This window comes from Vipera ursinii, assembly GCF_947247035.1.
Source record: "Vipera ursinii genome assembly, chromosome: 2".
Lineage (NCBI taxonomy): Eukaryota > Metazoa > Chordata > Lepidosauria > Squamata > Viperidae > Vipera > Vipera ursinii.
In genome coordinates, this window is record NC_139513.1 from 237,387,582 (window position 1) to 237,414,341 (window position 26,760).

The window sequence follows — 26,760 nt, forward strand, 5'->3', positions numbered from 1 at the left end:
GGGGCCGAAGGAGGAAGAAAGGCAAGGCAGCTGACATTGACGTCATGGCCCAAGGGTGAGCCAGAGAGAGAGAGAGAGAGAGAGAGCTCTTTCTTCCCTGCTCCCAGAGGCTGTTCAAAAACACGCCGGGCGATGTGTAGCCGTGTTGTAGACCTGACATCACAGGCGAGCGAAGCGGCGGGGGTGGGGTTGGGGTAGAAAGGGAGGGTTGGAAAGGGAGCTGAAAATATGCCAGGCGGCCTCTTGCGCCTCCAAATACGGACGGCGGGCGGAGAATCATACACGCCTTCATCTGCTACACCAGGGGTCTTCAAACTTGGCCCTTTTATGACTTGTGGACTTCAACTCCCAGAATTCCTCAGCCAGCTTTGCTGGCTGAGGAATTCTGGGAGTTGAAGTCCACAAGTCATAAAAGGGCCAAGTTTGAAGACCCCCTGTGCTACACGAACCGCTTGCAATGGGCAGTCGCCGAGCGCGTGGGTATGGCGGTCGAGGCAGCCTGTGGTGTGTGTTTCGTACAAGAGAACCTGCTCTTGTTTTGCGTCGTGGGGAGGAAAAGTTTGCCTCGAACAGAAACAGAGCAAAACAAGATTGAGACGGGAGCTCCCGGGTCGTTTTTTTTTTTTTTTCTTCCCCTCGGCCCTGACAGCGGAAATAAAACGATCGTTAACCTTATCGTTGTTATCGCAAAAGTTGCTCGCTATCTCAAATGATAACCTGATTCAACACTTAAGCGAGACGGGTTGTATATTCTGTGTCCACTGAGTAGATCTTTTAATGCTGCTTTGGAAAATGGTATCGCCTACAATTTCTCAATTAACCTGCCACCCGGTCAGGATGTTAGTGTAATCAAATACTCCTCCAGTGAATGCTTCCCAAACTCCTTGAAAATCAGTGACTATTTGGCATTGTTGAGCCAGGTTTTTAAAATAATAATAATAATAATAATAATAATAATAATAATAATAATAATAATAATAATAATAATAATAAACCTTTTATTGTCAAAGTACAACATGTGTACATTGAGGTTAGCTGAGCCTCCCCCCCCATGCTCTCTCCCCCCAACACACAGTGACAACAAACCCTCCATCCTACCACACCATGTGAACCATGTAAAAATAGTGTTACCATCTTTCTTATGAAATAAGAATTTGTGTTCTAAGCAATTCATTTTGCAAAAACAAAAATGAAAAGTCCTTATTATATAAGCAGTTTAAAGTTGCTTTTACAGCACTCTGTAGTTTTCCTCTGAAATCACTATCTTTTGTACAGAATCCAGATAACAAAATTGTTTTGCTGTTTGTCTTATGGCTTTTAAAAATCTGATCTGTATCTTTATGCATGAATGTAAGTATTATTTTATGCAGTTGCAGTACCACTTGGTGCAGGTTAGAAAAGCAAAGCATATTGAAGCTTTTCAGGATTCCTACACTAATAAGTAAAATCTTCCTGCTTGAAAACTCAGAATTTTGGTATTGTTTAAACTAGAGCAATGGTTCTTGACCTTGCAACTTTAAGATGTGTGGTGTTTCAACTCCCCAGTTTCATGTAGATGTTGAACAGGAGCAGAGAAAGCACTGACCTCTGTAGGACCCTTGATTTGACCTCTCACTACCAAACAACACGAACTGAAAATGGTTTCAGAAGAAGGAAGTGAAGCAGGAGTGCCCCCTCTTCCAACCACTGGAGTTTCTCAAGAAGGATACCATGGTTGATGTTATTGAAAGTCGCTGAGAGGTCAAAAACTGAGAATGGATGCACTACCCTGTAATGGTACTGCCAGATATTAATATCATGGTCTCTTTCATCATTCTCAGTTCTTCTGTATACCATGAGGAAAGACACTGCTTAGGCACAAACCTATCTAAAATCACAGATACCTTCCTATTCCAAGTAGCGACTATTTTCTTGGTAGGGCTATACAGCAGGTCGTCAGTTATAATTTCCAGCTGTCTCTGAAACTCATCATGATCCATCAATCACCAGGGGCAGATCGGTCTAATAGGTGCAGAGAAGAGCAACAAAGATGATTATGGGACTGGAGGCTAAAACATACAAAGAACAGTTGCTGGAATTGGGTATGTCTAGTTTAATGAAAAGAAGGGCTAGGGGTGGCATGATAGCAGTGTTCCAATATCTAAGGGGTTGTCATAGACAAGAGGGGTCAACCTGTTCTCCAAAACATCTGAAGGCAGGATAAGAAGCAATGGATGGAAACTAATCAAGGAGAGAAACAGGCTAGAACTAAGGAAAAATTTTCTAACAGAACAATTAATCAGTGGAGCAACTTGTCTCTAGAAGTTGTTAATGCTCCAACACAGAAAGTTTTTAAGAAGAGATTGGACAACCATTTGTCTAAAATAGTCCCTTCCAACTCTATTATTCTGTTAATATGTCTCGCCTCCCTGTGAGGGATATAGTCCAGGAGAAGCTCATAGCTGTCAGCTTATGATCATGACAGGAAGATCAAGGATAGGTTGACCATTTCCAGTCAGACATATTTCTGAGAGAGACTGCACCCCAGCCCCAGCCACACGTGGGTGATAAGTGGCAGATCAGGGTGACTGGGGAATTCTGGGAGTTGAAGTCCACACATTTTAAAATTGCCAAGGTTAAGAAACAGTAGTTTAGAGGGCGAGGGACAAGATAAGATGCCTGCTGAATAGCTCCTATGTGCTCATAGAAAAACTTTGACCGTTACAGCAAAGGGAGGGGGTCTTTGATGAGTATTTTCCTTTATTTTTTCCTGTTACATAAAATCAGGAAATACCTATGTGGAAATACCATTTTAATTTTCTCTTCCAAAACCGAGTACTACTTGTACTTTAATGGACATTTACCAAAAGTGAACCAAAAGAAACTATAGTTACATTATAACTGAGACCAATGAATATGAGGCAATGTTTACTGGCGCTGCTGACTGTGAAGAAACATCAAATATTGCACAATAACCACATAGAATGCAAAAGGAAAATGTGTTTTGTTGCAATCTCTCACTTTCTCTGAAATTATAAATTTCCTATTTACTGTAGTTAAAAATATATACAGAGGGGAACATTAAAGCAAAATTAATTAGTTTTTATTTTTCTATGTTGGTAATGCGGTATCTGGCTCACAAATGTGGCATCAAAAAATATTTTCCAGACGTCTTTTTTCTTTCTTACTGGCTCTTCTAAGCATTTCCCAAGATATGAGTATTCAAATCAAATATAAGTCATATGGGGAGTATCATCAAACATGTTGGGCCAGTGTTTCCACATTCTTCCCCCCCCCCCCTCCATATTCACATTTGAGTCAAGCCTGGGAGGAAGCATGTTTTGGGTTAATATTCAGTGTGCACCATCAGAGTTATGCAGTTATGAATAACAAGGCTTTATTATGCACTCTTAGAAACCTGAAAGTACACACGCATCTACTGAACATTTTTTTAAAATAAAGGAACCTTAAATGCTCTGCATTATTTCCCAGATAACTGCTGTTATAGCATTATACTTGTGGCTTAAATACCTCCACTAGAAACATCAAATATAAAGCTTATCTGATCTTTCAAAGTCCCCTTTCATTTCTTATAATTGCAGCATGAGGCAGTGAAGTGTGATGGTTATTTGTATTATAAGCACAGCGGATACTATAACACATATGTTGATATGCGACTACAGAGCAGCTATTAGATGTGAAAAAGTCAGCACAGCAGTGAATCCAAAACATTAATAAAGCCTGTGTTCCAGTCAAAAAAAAAACAAATTTGGAAAGTACAATTGATTCTCAATAACAACCAATATCCAGTTTGCACTCAAAGCTGTTCTCCAGAACATTTTTCTTCCTTGCTATATATTTTGCATCTCATCCTTTCTTCCTCTACCTTCTTTCTGAAATCCTGGCATACTGAATGTGCCATGATTAATAAACTTACTAGGCTGCATACAAAATTACCCTTCAGATATTTATGTCAATTGACATCATGAAGTGATCAAAAGAGAGAGATGGTCAGATAGAAGCAATTATCTATGTGCTCTGCGGAGGCCCACTTCATACTGTTTATATGACAAACAAGAGCAAAAAAACAAATGAGATACATTCAGTTCCAGATAACTGAGGCTCCAAACCTTAAATATAGCAAACATACAGATATTTAAATAATAGAAGAAAACAAAGTATAGTTGTATCCTGTAATCCTGCTGGTAATTTGGAACTCTCCAAGCATTTATGCACAGCAGTGTAAACTTAGGTAATAAAATGAGAAATACAGCTCAATTAAATATGAACTGGCAAGAGAATATATGTTATCCTATTTCAACTGATTTGCAAGAGATTTAGAATAGGCTAAAGCAACTTTCCCTAATCTGTATCTCTTCAGATATGTTTGATTTCAGTTGCAATAATTCTAAGCCAGCCAGTATACTAGAAGTCTAACACGTCTGAAGAGCACTATATCATAAAAGATAGGATTAGAGAAAATATTTTTTTTTATTTAAAAAGTTTTACAATACATTTTGACTTTAATCCCCCCCTCCCCCACCCCTATCCCTCTCCCCCACTCCCTCCTCCCCCCCCACTTCCCAGAGCTAAATACAGGGCATAAAATCAAAAAACAAACATAAACACCCCTATATTATCAACAATAAAGTATAAATTCTATCTCTAGCTCATATAAAATGAATACAAACAATATTAATATTACAAATAAAGTAGAGAAGAAAAAGAGGAAAACAAAAAAAGATCTTTACTCAAAATAAATTTTCTTAATCCCAGTCCTTATTCATATTAATTTCAAAAAAAAAAGGGAAAAGAAAAAAAAAACTTTCACCTGCTATTTGCATTCTCCCACCTTTCTCTAATTTCCAAACAAATTCTCAGTTACGCACCAAAAGCGCTTATCTCTGTTAATCTTAATAATCTCCAACCAAACTAAACTATAATCTAAAATAGTTCTTGCATGTATCACGCCAAATGTCTCACAGTTCCAAATCATCCTTAAGTTCAAATAAAAGTTCAAATAAAAAGAGTATATATAAAAAAAAATTTTTTAAGCAATCTCTAAGACAACTTGTTATTAATTAGGGGATGACCAATATCTTCCATGGATTTTTAAAAAGGTTCTTCTACCAGTAGCATTACCATGATGTAATATGCAAATACAAAGTCTAGAGCAGCTGAACCAGTTAGTGAGATCCATTTTAGTGTAACAATTAAAGGCACTGACTTTTAATCAGTGAGACTTTTAAGTCCTGGCCCTACTTTAAGCATGAAGCCAGTTGTGTGTGACTGTGGGCCAGTCACTCTTTCTCAGCCCTAGGATGGAGGCTGCCACAAGCCACTTCTAAAAATGTTGCCAAGGACAAAGTTATGAAGGCAGTCTTCAGGAGTAACAACTGACTCGAAGGCACACATACGCGCGTGCACACACACACACACACACACACACACACACAAATACACACACACAAACAGCTGCTAGAGAGCATAGAGAAGAACTTTCTTTGCTAAATGATCATGATTTTGCAAAAAAAAATATGTATGCATGTAATGAGATCAACTGAGTTATCAAAGTGGAAGTAAACGTATAGGTTTAAAAACAAAATTGTTTCTCTTGTTAGAAAGAAAGTATCATCCTGTTTAATTCCATTCTTTTTACCTCCAAATGTTCTATTTGTTCCTTCCCAGTTGATTGACTCAAGCTTTAGCTGACCAATCTATTGATTATTTGCTCAGACTAGTAGTTTTTAAGAAGAAACTTATCTCTTATGCATAGAGAAGTAGAGAATTACATCTGATTTATTTTTCTGGTTGAAGAATTTTTTTTAAGGCTGTTAGGGGCTTTTGAATATCTGGCTTAACTTCAGTGCTGTCCATCAAGTGTGTTATTTGAAGATGTCAAAATATAGTCTAGTCCAATCATGGTGAACCTTTTAGAGACCGAGGGCCCAAACTGTGACCCAAACCCCACTTATGTATCGTCAGGTGCCAGGTGGGCATGGCCCATTGGAGGAAAATTCCACTTAGGGTTAGGGTTAGGTCACCATGAACTCATACAGGAAAATGGACATTGCCAACAAACTCGGAGTGCTTGGGTATGGTTAGGAGGGCACTTACTTTTCTAGGCTGCCCTATCTATGTTTTCTGGTAAAATACACCAGAAAATCCCATTGGAGGAAAATTCCAGTTAGCGTTAGGGTTACCTCACCATGAACCCATAGAGCAAAATGGACATCACCTTTTTTTTTTGTACACATTGTCAGAGGCCTAAAGTGAAAAGGTTTTATAAAACCCAGCTGAAGGCCTAGGACTGGGGCAACGCCGTGCATGCCAACAGAGAGTGCTCTGCGTCCCACCTGTAGCACGCATACCATAGGTTCACCAGCACGGGTCTAGTCCATCTAGAGTATACCATGACCAGATCTGCATGCTTCCTTTATCATCATCAATTCCTGGAATAGATGACTCATCCTCTTAAAGCGATTATCATTCAAAAATCTCCCCCCCCCTCTTTTTTCTCCTGGCCCAATACTGTTAAGATCCTTTTGTAGGGCTGCTGAGATGCTTAGTATAAAGTTACATTACAGTTTCATTTGTGCCATTGCACAGCAGCTTTTGAAAATAACTAAAAGAGATCAAGATCAGACTTGTGGGTAAGATCAGTTTTTAAATTGACTGAAGAGCTGGCAATCCACTGCAAATATATAACAGGAAGAAATAAGATTGAGTATAAATCAGTCATTATATCATTTAGCTGTATGGGGTTACACATTTTACCACCACCACCACCACAACAACAATAATAATAATAAGTTGGAAGGGACCTTGGAGATCACCTAGTCCAGCCCACTGCTCAGGCAGGAAACCCTATACCCTATACCATTTCAGACAAATGGCTGTCCAGTCTCTTCTTAAAAACGTCCAGTGTTGGAGCATTCACAGCTTCTGGAGGCAGGTTGTTCCACTGATTAATTGTTCTAACTGTCAGGAAGTTTCTCCTTAGTTCTAGGTTGCTTCTCTCCTTGACTAGTTTCCATCCGTTGCTTCTTGTCCTGCCTTCAGGTGCTTTGGAGAATAGCTTGACTCCCTCCTCTTTGTGGCAGCCCCTGAGGTATTGGAACACTGCTATCATGTCACCCCTCATCCTTCTCTTCATTAAACTAGACATACCCAATTCCAGCAACTGTGTTTTAGCCTCCAGTGCCCTGATCAACTTTGTTGCTCTTCTCTGTACTCTTTCTAGAGTCTCAACATCTTTTTTACATCATGGTGACCAAAACTGGATGCAGTATTCCAAGTGTGGCTTTACCAAGGCATTGCAAAGTGGTATTAACACTTCACATGCTCTTGTTTCTATCCCTCTGTTAATGCAGCCTATCACTGTGTTGGCTTTTTTGGCAGTTTCAGCACACTGCTGGCTCATATTTAAGTGATTGTCTACTAGTACTCCGAGATCCCTCTCACAGGGATCACCACCTATACTCTACTTCTGCATTTGGGTTTTCTTGCCTAAATGGAGAACCTTACTTTTTCACCATTGAATTTCATTTCGTTAGATAGCACCCAATGTTCAAGTCTGTCAAGATCCATCTGTATCTTAAGCCCATCTTCTGGAGTGTTGGCTATTCCTGCCAGCTTGGTGTCATCTGCAAATTTGATGAGTTCCCCATCTATCCCCTCATCCAAATCATTGATGAAGATGTTGAAGAGCACTGGGCCCAGAACAGAGTTCTGGGGCACCCCACTATACACTTTCCTCCATGTAGATGCAGTTCCTTTTAGGACCACATGCTGAGTATTGCCAATCAGCCAGCTACGAATCCATCTGGTGGTGATGCTGTCTAACCCACATTTTTCTAACTTATCATATAGTAGGTTGTGGTCTACTTTATCAATGTTTGACACTTTAGGATTTCAGAGATCCAGGACTTAGTTTTGATCTTTTCTACTTTCCCATCCCAGGTCTGTTCTAATGTGATTATACAGTAAAGCAGTGTTAACCTTGGCAAGTTTAAGATGGACTTCAACTCCCAGAATTCCTCAATAAGCATGGGGAATGGTTCCCTGCATGAGTGGCTGGGATATTCTGGGAGCTGGAATTCAACCATCTTAAACTTGCCAATGTTGAGAAACACTGCAGTAAAGCAACACACAGACAACCAGGTTACTGTGGACAGCTTATGCAAAACCCTAAATTATACAGAAAAGCAAAATGTTATCTAGGGCAGAACAAAACTGAGCAGCCCTGCTAGCTTACCACTATCTTATTTTGTCTCCCATTTATTTTGCCCCACATCAAATGTTTAAGGCAATGATTCAAAATTGTATACATTCACAAATAGAAAGTTTGACTTTTTAAAAAATAGAACCTGCAGTATCAACATATTTTTAGTGCCTCCTACCACTCTGCTGATTGCTAGGTACATGCCTCATTTTCATGTTATAAATACATAGGTGTGCTATGTTATTTATCACATGCCTTTTGACAGCTATTTTTGGAAAAGTATCAAAAAGAATGCTTCAGGCCTGGAAAGGACTATGTACAGACCCTACTTTGAGAAGCTTGTTGTAATTCAGGATTTATTATGGAAGCCATTAATTTTATGTTTGCTTTTTTCCTGCATCTGACCCACTCCTGTAAGCCACACATATCTTATTCATATGAATAATTGTTTTGGATTTGTAAATTATTATTCATTTGAGCAAAGTTTTACAGTTCTAAACTGTGGTGCTTTTGAATTTGCACCTAAGTATTTTAACTACAGTCATTACTGACCACAAATTACCTAATGACACATCTGAAGAATAATGTTTAAGATGCAGTTACATGTAGAGTTTCTTCAGAAGTCATTTAAAAGAGGAAAAAGCAAACAGGCAGTGAATCATTTGCTGAAAGCTACAAGAACAGTACAGCAGGAAATCCCCCTATAAAGCCAATTTGGTGTATTGGTTAAGGCAGTGGTCCACAACCTTTTGGGCACCAGGGACTCATTAAGTAGAAAGAGGTTTTTCCGTGGACCAGAGGGTGCATGGCTTCACGTGCTTGTTTGCAAGGCCCAGTTTCTGGCATGCTGCAGAATGGTGCTGGTCCATGGACTGCGGGTTGGGGAACCCTGGGTTAAGGCATGAGACTAGAAACCAAGATTGTGAGTTCTAATCCCGCTGTGAGCACGAAGCTGCTTGAGTGACCTTGGGCCAGTCACTTTCACTCAGTTATAGGAATGAGGCAATGGCAAACCATTCCTGAAAAACATTACCAAGAAAATTGCAGGAACTTGTCCAGGCAGTCTTTGAGAAATGGGATACATTTGAATGAAAGGCGGGGGGGATAGAAGCGCAGTATAGCAGCAAATCCTCTGAAGCAACATTTCAGGGTTTAGCTATCTCTTCTTTGGTGTTCTCTGGTAAGACTGGGATGCAATTCTCTACTTTCTTACGTCAGATTCAGGGACAGAAGAGAATTCCGTTTCAATTCTTTGTTAGCTGGTCAAAGATTAAAGGAAAAATTCACAAAGCTATTTCTACAGGCTTTGAGCAATTCCCAATTTGAGATTGGACTTTAATTCGCAACCTGTAATGATTCCATAATGTAATTGCTAAAGCAGAAGCAGGAAATATGTTACGCTTCAAATATATCACTGAACTACCGATCCTAGTAACCGTAGCCACTTAACCTGATAATAATGAAATTATGCCAGGAATTGCAATTCATGTAATTGGTGAGAAGCAGGGACACAGTTTCTCAATCGTGTTGTAAAAGGAAGTGTCATGGGAAGTCAGCCTTGAATTGTAGTAAAACAGGTTTTGCATACCTGTAGAAGATTGATTGATCTTTGGCAGTAACTTCACTAATATTCAGCATTAGCTACCGTAGGTTGCATGTCTTTATTGACTTCTATGGAATCCTTTAATGTGAATCCTGACCATGGCTCATTGATGGATGAAATTTATGTGCATGCAGTTTATACTATAAATCAAGATTATTTGCATTAAAGATAAGGAATCTGTCACTTTTATTAGTTTTGCAAATATGTCAAGTTTGAATTTTCTTCATCTTTTTTTTGCTAACATGCATGTTTTTATTTTAATGTGCCTATGCACTTATTTATTTATTTTTTTCTATCCCATCCAATTCAAAAGACTCTTGAACATTGTAATTATAAAAGCAATAATACAAATATATCAACATCATTTTAAAAAGCAAGCAGCACTAATAAATCAACCCCCCCCAAGATGGATACCAATAACTTAGCCCAGAGATATAAACTGCTCTTTAAAGATCTGTAAAAACCATGAGGGAAGTTGCTTCACAGATATCTAGGATGGGGTGGGGGTGGTAAAGAGTTCCTACATATGGGGACTTTCATACTTTTTTTTTACAATTTTGTCTAATTCAGTTTTAGTTACTTTTTTCTTCATTTAATATTTTGCAAATAATTTCATAAATATAGGAATTTCTATATATTCTTAATATACTTTTGGTATAAAACTACATTGACAACATGTCTTCAGGTTGACTGACTTCACAATCAATTTAAATAACAATCAGACAACAAGAATTTCAGTCAACATAGACTCTGAAGTACATAGATAGAAGTATATATAGAAGTATATATAGAATCAAATCCCCCATCCTTTCTCCTCTTTTTTTCCTTTGGGAAACTCTAGGAAAAGGAAGATGGACAAGAAGTGATGTGCCAGAGTGAAAAGGAGCAGAAAACTGAGATGAGTCTCCTTCAGTCCTAGTTTAAAGGTTGAAATTATCAGAAAGATGGAAAGGAAATTCAGATAAATTGAATTAGAATAGAATAATTGATTGAAGGGGGCCACTTTAGTGGAAATAGAGCTTTAGGAAAGAGCAACGTACAAATATAGTAAATAAATGTTTACTTAGGACTATATTTAGCTTCTTTGTTTTTCCATGTGTGTTTCAACCATCTTTATTTTCATGCCATAAATTAAAGACATCACATTGCATGTCAATGTGAACCAAATCTTCAAAAAAGCTATGCTATTAACCTCTCAAAAATATAAAAAAAGCTCATAGGGGATCAGCACCATCTTGTGGCTTGGCAACAATTTTATACTTACTTTTTATATTCTGTTATGTCCTTTTTCTGATTCTACTCATTTCCATTTGTAAGATTCCAAGGTTCCTGAGCAGCACTGTAATTTAGTTTTTCCAAAATTGATTCCCTGCATTCTAATAATTAAGGTTAGAGGAGGTAGTGGTGGTTAAAATGTTATCTTCCTTTCTAATAAAGTTTAATTTTGTATGTATCCTATGAGATTGATTTATTTCCAAGACTGCCGGGGGGGGGGGGTGTAATATAGCAATAAGGCCACATATCTTCATGTGCAATGGTACTGTATGTAGAAATGACCTTTGGAGGTTGTGGGGAGAGCTGTGATCAGAGCAACAGGCAACTTAGCCCCCAGCAGTGGGTGTGGGTGTGACAAACATCTTAGAAGGGAACCTTTCTAGTTTTGGGGCTGTAAGAAATGTACTTTCAGATTTATAAGATTATGTTAATGTAATAACATAAAGTAGAAACAGAATTAATTCATTAATTATTATTTTTTTTGGTCTGGACTACCACAAAGCTGACATAATGCTATGCAAAGATGAAACATTTGTAATTATTGAATTTTATTTTATTTTTCAGTTTTGCAGTATAACTGCCAGAGATTAAGGCAGAACGTGGAACCCCTATCTCTGATACACAGGTACAGTTCAGGAGAAGATGCCAGGTGACACATTTTCTGGAAGAGAAAGGTTCACGGCAAAAATTATCTACTTCATGGGGCAGGGGATTGAGGACTTTTGGGAAAAAATGGTTTGAGAATTCAATTCTTCTATTTTTTTAGCTTAAAATTCTTAGCAAGTAGCATTACAATATTTAAAATGCGTATTTCAAATAATAATTAAGATTTATTTGTGTATTTGCTGAAAATGTAAAATTCAATATATTTAGTTCACATTTGAATATAAAGTTATTTATCCACCATCCCTACAAAATTTCTCATCTCCCATAAAATATGTGCTGTGGCGACACTAGTTCATACAGACACATTTTTTTTCTTACCTTCTGAAAATATATATTTATAAAGGTAAAGGTAAAGGTTCCCCCGCACATGCGTGCTAGTCGTTTCCGACTCTAGGGGCCGGTGCTCATCTCCGTTTCAAAGCCGAAGAGCCAGCGCTTGTCCGAGGACGTCTCCGTGGTCATGTGGCCGGCATGACTAGATGCCAGAGGCGCACGGAACGCTGTTACCTTCCCACCGTAGTGGTCCCTATTTTTCTACTTGCATTTTTACGTGCTTTCGAACTGCTAGGTTGGCAGAAGCTGGGACGAGTAACAGGTGCTCACTCTGTTACGCGGCATTCGGGATTCGACCCGCCAAACTGCCGACCTTCTGATCGACAAGCTCAGCGTCCTAACCCACTGAGCCACCGCGTCCCTTTAAAGTTAAAGGTTCCCCCGCACATGCGTGCTAGTCATTTCCAACTCTAGGGGCCGGTGCTCATCTCTGTTTCAAAGCCGAAGAGCCAGCGCTTGTCTGAGGACGTCTCCGTGGTCATGTGGCCGGCATGACTAGACGCCAAAGGCGCACGGAACGCTGTTACCTTCCCACCGTAGTGGTCCCTATTTTTCTACTTGCATTTTTACGTGCTTTCGAACTGCTAGGTTGGCAGAAGCTGGGATGAGTAACAGGCGCTCACTCTGTTATGCGGCACTCGGGATTCGACCCACCAAACTGCCGACCTTCTGATCGACAAGCTCAGCGTCCTAACCCACTGAGCCACCGCATCCCTCTATATATTTATAGGAATATATAAATAGCATCTTAATACTGTAACTAAAAGGTTAGAATATGCAAGCCACCTGGATAAGGTTACCATTGCTCTTAGCCCTGAATCACTTTGCTAAGAATTAAATCAATAAAGAAGGCTATAGCGTACATTCCTAATCATTTGTGCATACATATTCTAAATTGGCGTTGGTATATTATAAAAAAATTACACTACACATGATTCTCAACTTCCCCTTCTGCTCTTGGCTATTAATGCAATTTTATCTCTTTTTTCTCCCGTCAGTGGCTTTACTAAGAGGCTTTGAATGAATGGAAGAGGAGGCAAATGGCTTATGCACTTTTCAAGGACAAGGGTGAAGTACTCATTCCTCCTGTCCCTAGTCACAGGAAGAGTTAATGGAGTCTACTCTATCTCACCCCATATTTTAAATCTATAGATTTATATAGTTTATAATATAGTTTATAGTACTAGCCAATATAAATGGGCTAGTATTAGTATTCTGATTCTATTTTGAAGTAACAGTGGAGTAGAATGTGACAAACTTTACTGGATGTCCTGGTTATTGAATGTAATGCCCAGACAATGTTTTCGGTGAGACTGTTCTGGAAACTTTCTTTTCAATGCTCAGAATGAAGTTTTGAAAGTGAAAACCAGTAATAAATTACAGATTTGTTCTTATTTCCTGTAATTTATGAATTGAATACCCATCAACCTCATACAATTATGATTAGGGAAACCTTATTTTGTGACAGAGGGCACAACTTCTGGATATAATGCTCGGTTATCTGAGAAATGAAACACAACATTTGTCTCCATACACTTTTTATTTAACACCAGTAGCCTGCTTGATAGTTTACTGTATGGGACCAAAACAAATGACCTTGTAGTTGGCAAATGAAATAAAAGTGACAGAATAAAAATGCATGGGCTAAGACAAGTCAGATGCTAATGAAAAAAATAAATAATGTATAACTAACCTACCCAGGACAGGTTTTTTTCCCCTATCTCTTCCTAAAACAGATGGGAAAGCTATAGTACTCACATTCCAAAACTGAAAGGGGCTTCATTTGATGAAGAAAAAGTTGGATACATTTTGTCCCTTTCCTTTGTTTGTCAGAACTGATTTATTTACCTTTTTTTAAAAAAATGTCTATAGTACTGGTAAGGTAGCGACATCATTTTATTTCATATGCGGCTGATAGGGAACATAAATATTTCTATTTGTTTGGGCAATAGAGATATTTCTTCAAAAATTCAGACTGATTCAAATAGAAAACTTGAAAAATGATGATGATGATGAAGGGATAGCCTTCTTTTTAGAAGACAAATAAAGCAAATTGAATGTCAGACTGACTTTTAGCTTTTAAAAAAATAGCTATTGTGAAATTTGAAATTTAAAACCCTTATAGCTGGTTTTAGGCCACATCTGGATTTGTATTATGTCTCCAGAACAAAGCCTCTAAAAATATAATGCAATTTCCCCTGTAAGCATTATCCTAATTATAACAATCTTTTTTTAAAAAAAGCTTAGATTTTAAGCATTTTATGATGTTTTATACATAAGCATTATATGCATGCTGTGAATAAAGACAGTCTTACTTTTATTTGTTTTATGTGCGTCACTTGAGAATCTCGGGAGGGTGTCAAGAGTGAGTCAGAGATGCTGTATGAATATGGGTGTATACATGAAATGTTCAAACATTTACATAAAATAAAGGACAAAATGCAGTTGGACCAAAACCATTTTTTGAAAAATTGCTAATTTAGAGGCAATACTGGAAAAATAAATAAATAACCCACTCCTGTTGACAGAGAACTTTTAAGTCCTAATTATACATCCAAGTAAATGCACTTATGGAAAGATTTCCAGTGTTTTCAAAATCGTGTTGAATGGCAAATTTAGACTAAGAATAATTGCTGCAGTGAGTGAAGTAGCAATATGTAAGTCCATTTTGATTATTACTATTATTATAAACTGTGATATTTGTCTCAGGCAGATGGGAAATCTTCAACTACATAAAGCTGTCTTTTAAGTCATGTCATGAAGTGAAATAAAGAATTCTTTATCTTTTTGTGGTAGAGATACAGAAATGGCTCAGTAATAGAGGGGAATTTCCCCCATTTCAAAGTACTACCAAATTTCATTGTTTTGTGAAATTTCCTAACTGTTCCTGATGCTCTAAACAAGCAAGATTATCATGAAGCAACTGTTTCTCCTCTTCAGGCTGGTTAGGACAAACATACATGTAAATCAGAGGCCAGATGGCAACTTTGATAGCTACAATCAGACTAAATTTGAGTGTGAAGAGATGTGAAATGTTACAAAACGATGATGCAGAGTGAAACAGTAATGGAGAGCCAGTGGATATGAATCATATATGTGTGAATTTTCTGTATTCTGAGGTTAATGCCATTTTGCTGTGTTTTTTAAAAAATATGTTAGGTCTGCTGGTGCAGTTCATATAACAAATCTGAAAGTGGGAAATTACAATGGCAACATTTTTTCAATCATTCCACCACTGAACTTTGGTGGTCAAGGGCATTGGGGCTTTGAATTTAAAATACCCCTTGTTAGATGATGTGCAGAATGCTAAAAGACTACTGAGTAATCAAGTAGAAGTTCTCAATAAAAAGAAAAGAGAGAGAGAGAGATTTTCCTTTGCCTTTTAAGTGCAGAGACTCATTGAACTAGTAGTAGACCAGGCGAGGAAACAGATGCTGGTCCATATGGGAAGACACTTATCCAGCCTCTTCCCATTTTATCTTGATGGTCAAAATAGCTCATGGATGCTATTTGCTCAACATGCTGGAGGAACAATTGAAATAATTTCCCAGTCACACCTCCTTGCATAAAATCACACAAAATACAAAAACTTTGAAACACAATTCATTTCTAGCTTAAAGAATCCATGTTTCACAATTTTAACAACAGCAATCAAGGAACAGGCCAGCCACTGATTTGTGGCATGTGAAAATTCCCACCATCGCGAACGCTAATGTTGCGTCACACACAAAATTTAATAAATAATATTTACTTTTTAAAATCACAATCACTCGCAAAACGGTTAGTGGCCTCTCATGGAACCTTGGTTGCCCTAAACCAGCAGTTCTCAAAATTTGCTCTGGGAAACTTTCAGACGGTCTGCAAAGTCAAATAATATTTTTAAACTTCTCAGTTTTACTTTCTAATATAGTAAATATCGGTAGATAGAATAAGATAAGAATCCACATAAACCAAAATTCTTTGAGATCCTCAATCATTTTTAAGAATCAAAGGGGTCCTAAGATCAAAATAAGAACTGCTGTTCTGAACTATTTTCTTGTCAAGGAAATGGCTGCTTTACTAATCAAGACAATAGCTATTTTTAACACCTAACTTGTGGAATAATTACCCAAATGCTCGTTTAAGCACAGACAATTGAAGGGCATAGATCAACAAGCATGTGCATTTATAGAATTAGCTCAAAATTGTCTTTAAAAAATCTTTAAAATGAAGTATACCTAGATTTAGCAAAGCCTGGCAGTAATACAGTAAGCCTGAAATTATAAGAAGCAGAGGAAGCTAAAGTTTGGGTGATAAATGATGGATTGCAAAAGTAAACTTTATAGAATTAAAAAGGTAGGAAATGAAACAGCAACACATTTAATTGATATTTTTTCCAAAGTAAGAATTTTCCTTTCACTTTGATCATTCAGAATTAAAAACATATATTTTGTGCAGGGTATCTTTCAGATCCAATTTTTTAAGATCAGTTTTTCAAAAAGAGAATACACTCAGTGCCCCAAACATTGCATACACATAGAGATATTCGTAACAACTGTAGAGTTTCCCTGGGCTTCAGCGTCACATCATCTTACATCTCCCTAAAGCAGGGGTAGGCAACCTCGGCTCTTTTATGACTCGTGGACTTCAACTCCCAGAATTCCTGAATCAGCATTGCTCAGGAATTCTGGGAGTTGAAGTCCACGAGTCATAAAAGAGCCGAGGTTGCCTACCCCTGCCCTAAAGGTTATAGGAAAAGCCACATCTTTACAGCCTTTACAAATATTCTCCTTTATTGGCTTCAAAAGGAGAATATTTGTAGCTCAGGGTTGAAAAGAGGGGTCCTTGATGATGTTACCTACTTTCGGTAATGAAATGTCTGCAAGAAAACAACCAAGCTCAGAACGCTCAGTCTTTTGAAGGCCAGAAAATGATGAGTGTGGCAAATCACAGAGGGAAGGGTGTCCAAAGACCAGGGGCCACTACCAAGAAAACACTGCCTGACCCTGCTGGATGTAAAAACCAAATAATATTGTTGCAAGAAAATACTTGTCTTTTAATATACTTAGAAACATAATTAATTCATCAATATAATCTTGGAAATATGCCTTCTGGAGAACAGGTGCTGTGTGCTACTGATAAACAATCTTTGCTATAGCAAAATATAACATTCTGATATTTACTCTAGAGGGTATATTGTTCCATACTACAAATGTTGAACAGACTATTTTTAACAGCAGAAATGCATTAATATTTGAACATGCACAATGTGAAGTAATATAACATCAACCATGCAGATGTGTGTATTTTCGAAGCAAGAGAAGTGATTCTGCAGTGAGACTACGAACAGTCAAGATTCAGGCCTGGACATGTGACAGAAACAGCATTGGCCATGCTTTTAGATCAGGGGTCCCCAACCTTTCTTGCTTGGTGATTTGGTGCAGGGCAGTAGAGATGCCTTTACGCGTGAGCACATGCGTGCACGAATGAAACTGCAAGTGTGTGCACGAATGGGGCCACAATTGCATGCACAATGCAAATGGGGCCACAAGGGCTCAAGCGACACTACCACCCACCCACTGCTGCAATGCTAGTGCAAGCAGGGGGAGTGTGTGCTTGCAGCAATGATAGAGCCCACACACTGCTGCGATGCTAGCACGAGTGGGGATGCGCTCATGGTGACGTTAGCTAGCGCCTGTATAACACTCATAGTATTGCTAGCACCTGTGTGCCGCCGCAATGCTAGCGCGAATGGAGGGTGTGCGTGCACACATGTGCACTGGCCAGCCACTGAGGAAGCCCAGGGGCCAACAGCCCATGGCCTAGTAGTGGACCACCACCCACAGGTTGGGGACCTCTGTTAGATGATCTCTGACAAGGTTGAGAGTGGTCAGCTGGTTCTCTTCCTTCATACCACCTGTAGCCCCTACTATGTGGGGTTCTTCAGGGTTTGGTACTCTCTCCTCTCTTGTTTAATATCTATATAAAACTGCTGGATGAGATCATTCATCACCATGAGGCAGTGTCCACTGATGATATCCATTTATACATCTCCACCTCTGGTGAATTAAACAATGCAGTTCATGTCTTGTCCCGGTACCTGGAAGTTGTGGGGGTCGAGATGGAGAACAACAGAGTTCAGCTGAACCCTGGCAAGACTGAATGGCTTTGGATCTTAGGGTTTCCTGAATATGAGACTTCACCATCTTTATGCTGGATGGGTTGGCACTGCCCCAAACAAATCCAGTGGGCAATTGAGATGTCCTTCTGGACTCTTGACTTCTGGTCAAGAAGCAGGTGGCAGTTGTGACTAGGAGTATGAGAATCTGCTCACTGTTACTTACACTCTACTTTCAAATGGACTACCATAACACTGCCCTTGAAGAATCTCTTAAAATTTTCAGCTAGTGCAAAATGCAGTTCCACCTACAGTTGTGTATACCCCTACAAACATCATACCTCTACTCTGTGAGTTGCATTAGGTTATTAATTTGCAATTCAAGCTTCTGGTTTTGACTTTTAAAGAGCTAGTTAACATGGCACCAGGTAATTGGAAAGACTGCCTCTCCCCGATTACATCTTTCTGTCCATCACATCAAGCAGGAAAGCATGTGATGTGGCCTAGGAGATGGGACTTTTCTTCCATGGCACTTACCCTTTGGAATATCATTCACCCTAATGTGAGGGAGAATCCCCCAACCCTTCTGGCTTTATGGAAAGGCCTCAAAGAGGGAGACTGTGTGTTGGTTATGCAATGTATATATTCTGATTATACCTTTCTTGCAATCTTGTTTAATTATTTAAGTATTTTAAGTGGTTTTAATTGTTGGTTTTATTGTATTCACACAAGCGCCCTTTGACCTTTTTAAAAACCAACTTGAACTGGTTTCATGTAGAATTCTAATTTGCATTGGAGGATCTTAAGCATTATTTTACTAGTATGTAGATTTAAGGATACTGTGTGACTCTTTGTACACTTTGTTAAGTCTCCTTTCTTTAGTCTTGGCATGAAGACTGAGCTCTGTCAATTTGTTGGCCACTGTGCCATTCTCCAGATTTGCTGGCATAGATTGATTAAGACCTTTACTTGTTCTTTTTCTGTTGCTTGCCATATATCTGGAGTTAGTGGTGGGATTCAGCCAGTTCACACCAGTTCGGCAGAACCAGTAGCTAATTTTTTGTTGCCCAGGCCCAGAACGGACTTTCAGAAATGGCATTCACACAGAGAACCAGTTGTTCACATATTTGAATCCCACCACTGGAGTTAGTCCATAAATTCTTGTAGCCTTCTGATTTAATAATGATCTAGAGTGCTAATCTACCTGAGTGGTGGACCTGTGGACCAGTAAAATGCAGTGGACATAGTATACTTAGATTTCAGTAAGGCATTTGACAAAGTAGACCACAACCTACTGCTTGGTAAACTAAAAAAATGTACAACAGACAGCATCACTACCAGATGGATTTGTAACTGGCTGACAAATTGCACTCAACATGTAGTCCTTAATGGAATTACATAAGGAAGTAAGCAGTGGGGTAACTACCTCAAGGTCCTGTTCTAGGCCCAATACTCTTCAATATCATCATAAATGATTTAGATGAGGTAGTAGAAGGGGAACTCATTAAATTTGCAGATGATACTAGTTGTAAGTTGAGAAATATTTGTACAAAAAAAGTAAACTCATAAGGTTAAAGTTAATAGGTCACTAAGGCCAAAGGCAGTGTCCTTCACTTGTCAATCAAGTTTGATTAAATCCTTTGATCCAGATATAGGATACCCACAGCAAGTACAGAAGTAAAACAATACACAGCATTCATGGCAATTGTGAATTGTGATTCATATCTATGTGTCATATTGTTCTGGTTCCATTGTCCCATTTCAGCTAAAGAAAGAATCTGAATTGTCTTGTAATTTCTAATGTTTTGTTTTCCTTCAGGGCATGAAGAACCAGGATATCCTACTCTAAGTTATCAACACTTAAATCTAAGATACAAGAAAGCAAAATAAATGTTCTGCATAATTTAGAAAATGTTTGCATTATATGCTTTTGGGGGGCAGGTTTTTACTTGTATTTTTAAATTGTAATGTTGTCAGCTGCCCAAAGTTAGTAGTTATATAAATAACGCATAAATAAGTTAATAATTTTCTCTTCACTGACTTTATAATGTCAAATGACTAGTTTTTATGTTTTAATAGCTGTTTCTAGATTTAGTAAAAATAATTCCCACTGTTTCATTTAGTCTAAAAAAATTATTTAAGGCTGCAGTTGTGTGCTCGCTTACAGTATCAGGGAATAAACAAATCAAAGTTATCCTGGACTGATAAATCTTCTAGCCTGCCAATGCTTAGCCTGCTAATGCTTATAGTGTACTTAAAATAATTTCTCCTCAGTGGCAACAGCAAAAGAATGTCTTTTTTCCCCTATTCAAACCCATGTTTATTTGTTTTTACCATCTTCATAATTTTTGGTTTAAACAGTAAGATCCCATTGGAAGGGGACTTTTACATTGACAACAAACCATATTAATGCTAATGCTGTAAAGTCTCTTTCGATGGTAGCAAAACAAGTTCCAGGTAAACCTGGCTTTGAAAAAGTTCAAGAGATGCACAGAACAATCATTTAGCTAAAAACAGAAAAGGTCACATCTGTAATATTCCACTTTGGGGGCAAGAACAGAGTCAAGGAATGATGACTCAGTTCTGGTGTTGGGGAGGAAGCAGCGTGCTTGGAGAATAAACTCACCACATATCTGAAATCATCTACCACTCTGTGAGTGGTTGAGCATCTGCTGCCTAGACCCAGGATTAGTTCCAAGATGTCACTGCATCCTTTTCCTTCCCTTTTCTTTCTCTTTTGAGTGGTAGCAGGGGAAGAATGACTGCTCCAAATATGAATCTAATATTATAGCATTTAATCATGCTTGTGGGCAAGCAAAGCGACTAATGTAATTTTAGCAGGCTCTTGGTCTCAGACATGCTGCCAATTCAAAGTGATTCATACCAGAATGGTGAGGCAGGGAAGAAAAGAGGCAGGGACAGCAATCAAATCCTCTTATTTACTGTGTTTCTCTTCTTATCAAGAAAGCTGCTTGCTGGCATGCTCTCAGTTCTCAATCACAGGAATAGAATCTTGGCAAAGCTGAGTTTAGAAAGCCTGATTGAAAAACCAACAAGATCATCACTATTTAAAATACATACACACAAAGAGAAAGAGACTTAAATTTAGGGCACTTCTCTTATGGCTGGGGGAACCCTCAATAACCAAAGACTATTCAAGTTCTGCAATAAAAATAAATAAAACCTTAGCCAGGATTACCCTTTGCCCCAAGGAAAAAGAACAGCACAAAAGGGACACCTCACACAAAGATGTATATATGTATTTGTTTAGCTGATTTCTGCTACTTGTGAGAAAAAAAGAGATCTGTGGTGCCTTGACATAGTACGAAGTGGGAAGAGTCATGAGATTTGAACACCCAGATACAGCCTATATCACCTGCACTTGACAACAGCCCTGACAATGCAAGCCTTTTCCCTTGACTCCCCAACATTGTCCTTATCCCATCAACAGTCCATGAGTAAACAACCTTTAGTTGTCACTAAGTATAGCAGTTTTAAAATGGTATTTCTCCCCTTAAGCCAACACACCATAGCTTTAAGCATGCAAAATCTATAAAACTTTGTCATTAGTCAATCTCTACCATAGGCATGGAGTGCCGCATAACAGTGTGAGCACCGGTTACTCGTCCCAGCTTCTGCCAACCTAGCAGTTCGAAAGCATGTAAAAAATGCAAGTAGAAAAATAGGGACCACTATGGTGGGAAGGTAACAGCGTTCCGCGCACCTTTGGCATCTAGTCAGGCCAGCCACATGACCACAGAGACGTCCTCGGACAAGCGCTGGCTCTTTGGCTTTGGAACGGAGATGAGCACCAGCCCCTAGAGTCAGAAACAACTAGCACACATGTGTGGGGGAACCTTTACGTTTACCTTTACCATAGGCATCCCTCCTCCCAGTGTTTGATCTTTCCATTGTTTCTGAGTTCCCTTCATATATATGAAGGATATATATATGTGTGTGTGTGTGTGTGTGTGTGTGTGTGTGTGTGTGTGTGTGTAAATTACTAACAAAGAATTAGTAATTTACACAAATATATGAACTGTCCGGTGTGACTACAGCCTGTTCGATGGCCTTTGAGATAAGGTTGAAAACAGGAAATAAAGATTTGCCCCATGTTTGGGGCCTAGCAAGGTAATCTAAATAGTTAACATTTGACATATATATATATATATATATATATATATATATATATATATATATATATATATATATATATATATATGTGTGTGTGTGTGTGTGTGTGTGTGTGTGTGTGTGTGTGTGTGTGTGTGTATGTGTATGTGTATGTGTATGTATATGTAGATCTAGAGTCTCGGGTTTCTTCCCGCGTTCCTTTCATCTTCAGAAAGTTGTGGCGACGTTTTGACGAAATCCCACCATCCGTCATCATCAGGCTGGTGGCTTCTGCTTTCTTCTTCTGGGAGAAGCATGTGGCTGTTTGTTCCTCTTTTTTAAACTGCCAGAGGGGGTGTGTTCTGTGGGTGGAGGTGTGCTCTGATTGGGTGGGGGAGTAAGTGTGTTCTGATTGGGTGGGAGTGTGTTTTGAATGGTGGGTGTGTTCTGATTGGGTGGGGGTGTGTTTTGAGTGGATGGGCTGGTCTCAGCTGCCAGCCTTAGACCTGAGCTGGTGAGTTGTGCTGCTTTTGTTCGGCTTTGTGTTTGTGGTGGTGCCATGTTTTTATAGTGGGTGTCAGTTTGCTTATTGTGTGGTTTGGAGGGGTTTAAAGTGGCTGATGTTGCAGCTGTAGTTAGGTTTCTGTTTTGTGGTTGTGCCTCATTATCATTGTGGGTTCGGATTTGCTTTTTGAATGGTTGTGTGGTGGTGATGTCATGTGGTGTTATCATGAGTTTGGGTCTATCCTTCTTGGTGGTTGGGACTCGTCTGTCAATCAAGGCGGGTTTCCAAATGGTTGGTAGGCGAGAGGTATCATCTCGTTTGTTTATGCTGTGGGGGCGTTTTTCTATCTCAATGGCTTCTCTGATTATTCTGTTGTTAAAATGTTCAATTTTGGCGATAGTTTTGGTTTTTTTAAAATCAATTTCATGTCCCGTGGCTTCAAAGTGTTGGACCAGGGATGAAGTTTGTTCTCCTTTTCTGAGCGAGTTTTTGTGCTCTTCAATGCATGCACTTATTCTTCTGTTGGTCTGTCCGATGTATGTGGTGGGGCAGGTGGTGCATGGGATTTCGTATACTCCTTGGTTTTCTAAGCTAATTATGTCCTTGGGGTTTCTTAGGATGGTGGATATTTTTCTGTCTGTGTAGAATGCTGTTTTGATGTTGTGTTTTTGGAGGACCTTGCTGATTCTGTCTGTGGTCCCTTTTAAGTATGGGAGGAGGGCTTTGCCATTTTCTTGTTCTCTGTCTTGGGTTTTTGTGGGTGTCTCTCTTCGGATTAAGTTGGTAATCGTGTTTCTTTGGAATCCATTGGCTGTTAGTACATTAGTGAGAGTGTGTAGTTCGGTTTTTTGGTGTTGTTCGTCAGCTAGGTGTTTTGTTCTGGAGATGAGTGTCTTGGCTACGGAGTTGATCTGTGCTGGGTGGTGGTGTGAGAGTGCGTTCAGATAGCGGTTTGTGTGTGTATTTTTATGGTAGATAGTGTGTCCTAGGGAGCCGTTGGATTTCTTGTAGACTAAGACATCAAGGAAGGGAAGTTGATTGTTAGCTTCTGTTTCCATGGTGAATTGTATTTTGGGGTGTAGGCTATTGAGGTGTGTGAGGAAATCATCCAGTTTTTCTTTGCCGTGTGGCCAGATTACGAAGGTGTCATCTACGTATCTGAGCCAGAGTTTGGGTTTGTGGTTGGATTTTTCTAGAGCGAGGGTTTCAAAGTGTTCCATGTAGAGGTTTGCGATGACAGGTGAAAGGGGTGATCCCATGGGTGCTCCTTCCATTTAGTTCTACGCGGGGAAAAACCCGAATAACCAAAGATCCACATATGAACACCCGCGAAAACCTCAGAAAACATATATATATATATATATATATATATATATATATATATATATATATATATATATATATATATATATATGTGTGTGTGTGTGTGTGTGTGTGTGTGTGTGTGTGTGTGTGTGTTTTCTGAGGTTTTCGCGGGTGCCTGTATGTGGATCCTTGGTTTTTTGGGTTTTTTCCCGTGTAGAACTAAAGGTGTAGGCGACGTTTCGACGGAATATGAGCTGCCACTGCTGTGGCTACTGCCTGTATGTGGCCTTGGGCTAGGCTGAAACAGGAAATAAGATTTGTCCCGTGTCTGGGACTAAGCAAGTGTATTCTGAATGCTTAAAAAACATTTTACACACACACACACACACACACACACACACACACACACACACACATATATATATATATATATATATATATATATATATATATATATATATATGTAAATCTTTTGGATTGCTCTGTGTTACTACAGCCTGTTGATGGCCTTGGGTTAGGCTGAAACAGGAAATAAGATTTGCCCTGTGTTTGGGGCCTAGCAAGGTATTCTAAATACTTAACAAACACTTTATATATATATATATGCCCTGATACCTCCAATTCTACGTGGGGGAAAAACCCGAATGACTATATATATATATATATTTAATCTTTTTTAAACTGGTTTTAACTTTTGTATTTTTGGTTTTTAATTCCCTGTAAACCGCCCTGAGTCCTCCGGGAAAGGGCGGTATATAAATGTAATATATATATATATATATATATATATATATATATATATATATATATATATATATATATATATGAACACTTAAACAACACAATGTACTGTATTTAATAGTAGGATGTCTTACCTTGTGTTCCCTTTATTTTTTGGATATATATATATATATATATATATATATATATATATATATATATATATAACAAATGAAGAAAACACCATATAACTTTCACTTGGATTATGGTAGGGATTGGCAATTGGAACAGGAAATGCTGGCACTGTGTTGTGCTCACTTAAGGATGGGTGGATGCTATTTTAACTCGACAATCGGGAGAGGCCCTTTCAAACTGTTGCAATGCTACAGAAGCATTCTTTACATAAATTTGGCTTAGTTTCTATACCCTGCAATCATCAACCACTCTTCTATTTATCTATCCTGCCTTTTTTCCCAGCTGCTATATTATGAGTGCTATGCATTCCTTCTCAAGAAACATAACCAGGAATTCCAATCTATGGGACATTATTAATCACTGTTTCCAAGGAGCAGCAGGAAAAGGAGCACCTATAGAGCCAAACCATGAAGAACAGACCAAAGAGATGCTCTTACTTTTGCGGCTCTTGGAACCTTTTATTTATAACAGGCTGGCAATATTACAGCTTTGGATTATTTGAGAGTGGATGAAATATTTCCCAGAGACATTCAATGGCAGCATTGAAGTTTGTGCCAAGTTCTGAACAGATCGCTTGACAACTCATGAAATATCTTATGAACCCTCATCTGCCCAGGAGTCTCTAAGTTCATTATTCTGGTATGTGATGATGGAAGGAAAGCAGAGTTGCAGAGTCTCAACTAAGCTAATTCAACACTGACCAGCTAAAGAGGTACATTCCTCTCACGATAACTTATATATGTATAATCAAAGCAAGACATCGATATATTGCATGTGTACAGCTTCTATCAGAATTTTTTTTTAAAAAAAACCACTTGAAAGTTAGCTTTTGCTACATGGTGGCAAGTTTGGACAATGAGCACAATATTTATATAGGAGGATTTTGAAGCAAGTTGCTTTTCACTTTAAACCTGAAGTTGTACTCACACATAAGTGACTAAGAGTTGTCTTTTCAATCTGCTATCATATGCTTAAAATGGTCTGGAATTACAAACTCCCCAAACTTTTAAATATAAGCATTTCCTTATTTTTCAATGATATTTGTTAGTTAAGAATTAAGAGCATGTCATTTAAACACAGATCATTCCAAGAAAGAAGTTTTCCTACCCCTCCTTAATTCTCAACATATTTCCAGGTCCTCTTTTTTCCCCCTAAATCCCTAAGGCTGGAACTTTACAGCAAATGCTAGACAATGTACCGTAGACATAATTGGCCTAGAGCTGAATGGTATTGTTTACAAAAAGCCATCTCCACTCCTTGCTTCATTTCAAAAAAGCAGAAAAACCAGATGGAGACTCTCAGAATCAAGGCCAATATTGTATTTTCGTTCGTAACTAAGTATTTATTGGTTCAGTAAAGCCATATCAAGAGAGGTGCATGATTATTTTCCCTAAAATTTTCATCTACTCCTGTCCTCTTTCCCCGTCCTTAGTTTTTTTTCCCTCCAACCACATGCTTTTCATGAAACAACTATCTGCTTCTCAAAGAAAAGCAACTATCCCAACACTCAGCAAACTCTCTACCAGAAGAGACCACATGTCTGATAGATCAATAGTAGGTCTGCATGATAAGAATTTGCACAACAAATTTCCATCATTCAAACTTTCCGTACCCAGTTTGAAAACATACTCAAGATGAACATGCTAGACTGGGACGAAAGGGTAAAAAAACATTTTTCCAAAGAGGGATCCCGAAAAGTCTCTCAGTGTGGAGAAATTCACTGACAATTTGTTTTAGTGAACTAA

The 26,760-nt window shown here is 38.6% G+C and overlaps 1 long non-coding RNA gene across 1 annotated transcript; it reads left to right on the top strand.

Annotated features, from left to right (window-relative positions):
- Positions 1–9: 9 nt before the first annotated feature.
- Positions 10–20,113, top strand: LOC310633956. The gene is made up of 3 exons (XR_014491125.1): positions 10–41; positions 11,646–11,730; positions 19,997–20,113. It is a non-coding gene; the product is annotated as an uncharacterized lncRNA (long non-coding RNA).
- The last annotated feature ends 6,647 nt before the right edge of the window (positions 20,114–26,760 follow it).